The 2,948-nt window shown below is 44.3% G+C and overlaps 1 long non-coding RNA gene across 1 annotated transcript; it reads left to right on the top strand.

Annotated features, from left to right (window-relative positions):
• The first annotated feature begins 357 nt into the window (after nt 1–357).
• LOC132027886 (uncharacterized) lies at nt 358–2,306 on the top strand. Its single transcript, XR_009407238.1, has 3 exons — nt 358–843; nt 1,477–1,609; nt 2,058–2,306. It is a non-coding gene; the product is annotated as an uncharacterized LOC132027886 (long non-coding RNA).
• Nucleotides 2,307–2,948: the final 642 nt, after the last annotated feature.

A 2,948-nucleotide genomic window follows, 5' to 3' on the forward strand; every position in this document is an offset into this window, starting at 1 on the left:
TGAGTCCCCTCTTCTCCTGACCTTCATCCAGCAGTTCAAGGCAGGAACTCTGAAATGCCTAGGAGAATGATGGTTCTTCTTCTCATTGGTGGTCTTTGCAATTCTGTTGCAACAAGGAAACATTTGTGCAAAAAATGTAACTGCAGTTTTAGAATCACTAAAACAAGCAAACAGCAAACAAGTTAGGTCACGCAAAGGCCTATCTGAAATTTCCGAAGGAATTTTCGGGTTACAAGTTTTTCTTGAGAACAATAGCTCCCAGAAAACATCTTCCTGGGCTCCAGGCTCCCACTGACCATTCATAAAAATCAGCTGCAGGTAAGAAAGGGCCCATAAAATAGCATATCTTCCCGTCCTACTGTCCACGTCACAGCTATAGAAGAAACGGGAAAAATAGAAAATCTCTTCCTTTTTTCTCAGCAGTAATATATTTTCTGAACAAGAGGATCTGGACTCAATTTTTTGTCTGTGCAAACATAAAACTATTTCCTGGCTGAGTATGAATCCTTTCCTGCTTTTGCACACTCGTCTGGAAGACATCCCACACCCTTCTTCTATAGAAGCCCAGAGCTGAAAGGGCATGTACAGGATGGCAGGGTCAGGCTGATGATGGTGATATTCAACTAACTCTTGACACGTCGGGATGCCAGGCGCCCCCACCTCTGGGATCTTTATGTAGGATCTGGAGTTGGGGAACCATGCTGTGCTACACAGCCCAGATCCCCCTTCAGGAATGCAGGACTTATCTCCCCAGCTTCTGGGAATGCTGCCATGACCCTCGGCTGCCAGTCCTCTTTGGAGAATGCTTTGGCTGAAGAAAACCTCCAGGACAGCCTGTACTGGGTAAGTGACAACATGGGAGCATGAAAGGCCCAGCTCCCTCACCTCAGTTGGCAACGCTCTGAAGGCTCATCCCACTCTAGGGCTCCCTGTGGAAGACCAGCTGAGGTCATCCCTGGGCTTACAGTACAACCCACTTCCTCCTCTGTCCAGCCTTCTTCCACAAGTGCCGACCCCAAGAGCACACTCTCATAAACACACTGCTGCTACTCTCCATCTCAGAGTTTGCTTCCCAGACAACCCAACTTGAAAATACAACTTCCCTTGTTTTGGGTCTTTTTGCATTCATCATGTTGGACAATCAGTTGGCCCCATATTATTAGCTAATGTTTACCTTTACTGGGAATATGAAGGCACCGTGCCCATCTTATAAACTCACAAACTCAAGCTTTAGAAGCACAGAAACTGGTACACCGAAATCACACAGGTAGTAAGTAGTAGAAATGGGATTTGAAACCAGGTCTGCCTCAGTGCAAAATCAGTGCAGAGTTCATTTCTGGAGTGGCTGTGAGAGTTTGGGCTATGTACACAGGGTCCCAAGCTTTCTGAGGAAGGAAAGAGGAGCAGGCCTCAGAATGAATGGAAACACAGAAGTCGAAGACACAGCATGAACACTGTTATCCTATCTTCTTTCAGAACAAGACATTTTGTTCCTGTGGGAGAACATGACTCTGCCTGCTACGATGGGTATTGTGCCATCAGAGATGAAGGCATCGATTCAGATGGAAACTGAGTTTCCACGTGAGAAGTTCCTATAAATATTGGACAGGTAAAAAAGAAACATAAAGTGGGGAAACAGAGGTTCCATCTAGTGCCTTTCTCTTCTGACAAAGATTTGGTATTTAATTTTATTGCCAGTCAAGTTCATGTGACATTGGAAAGATTCTTTCTGGACCTCAATTATGCGTTTGTAAAAATTAAAAGGTGAAGTGGCGCCTGGGTGGCTCAGTGGGTTAAGTGTCTGCCTTCAGCTCAGGTCATGATCTCAAGGTCCTGGAATCTAGTTCCACATCGGGCTCACTGATCAGTGGGGTGTTTGCTTCTCCCTCTCCCCCTGCTTGTGCACTCTCTCTCTCTCTTAAATAAATATATAGAATCTTTTTAAAAATGTATAAAATTAAAGAAAAATTAAAAGATGAAAATAGATAAATCCCATGGGGTTTAAAAACCTCAAGAATAACCACATATTACCTTGAACATCTATTCCCAAATCTTAGACCTTCATTCAACAAATATTGACTGAATGCCTGCTATGAGCTGGCAAAGTTCTAAGCACTGGAGATATGTAAATGAACAAGATAAATGAAAATCCCCATGCTGAAGAGCAAGCAGAGGTCTGAGCACTTCACACATGACAGCTTTGGGGTCCCTGGTTGGCTCGGTTGGTGGAGCATGAGACTCTTAATCTCAAGGTCATGAGTTCAAGCCCACGTTGGGTATGGAGCCAACAACAACAACAAAATTAATCTTCATGATGTCTCTAGGAGGTAAGCACTGTTATCATCATCCCCATTTTACAGATAAAACAGAAGTACAGAAACATGAAGCGATACTTATCAGTTAGAGAGATGAGATGTGTAGCAGATTGTGAAATAATCTGACAACTGAGAATAATCTTCATTTCATTTTGTAGGTGACACCTAATAATTATAATACACTGTTGGCTGATACTGACTCATGTCACTCACAGAAGAGGGTTTTTTGGGGGGGGCATCTGGGTGGCTCAGTGGGTTAAGCCTCTGCCTCTGGCTCAGGTCATGATCTCAGGGTTCTGGGATCAAGTACCACTTGGGCCTTCTGCTCAGCGGGGAGGGAGCCTGCTTCCCCTTCTCTCTCTGCCTGACTCTCTGCCTACTTGTGATCTCTCTCTCTCTCTGTCAAATAAATAAAATAAAATCTAAAAAGAAGAAGAAAGAGGAAGATGAAGAAGAGGAGAAAGAAGAAAGAAGAAGGAAGAAGAAGAAGAAGAAAAAGAAGAAGGTCTTTTATTTAAGAACTTCCTGGTCCTGAGGTGCCTGGGTGGCTGAGTGGGTTAACCCTCTGCCTTTGGCTCATGTCATGATCCCAGGGTCCTGGAATTGAGCCCTGCATCAGGCTCTCTGCTTAGC

The sequence above is a fragment of the Mustela nigripes genome, chromosome 12, assembly GCF_022355385.1.
Source record: "Mustela nigripes isolate SB6536 chromosome 12, MUSNIG.SB6536, whole genome shotgun sequence".
Classification (NCBI taxonomy): domain Eukaryota; kingdom Metazoa; phylum Chordata; class Mammalia; order Carnivora; family Mustelidae; genus Mustela; species Mustela nigripes.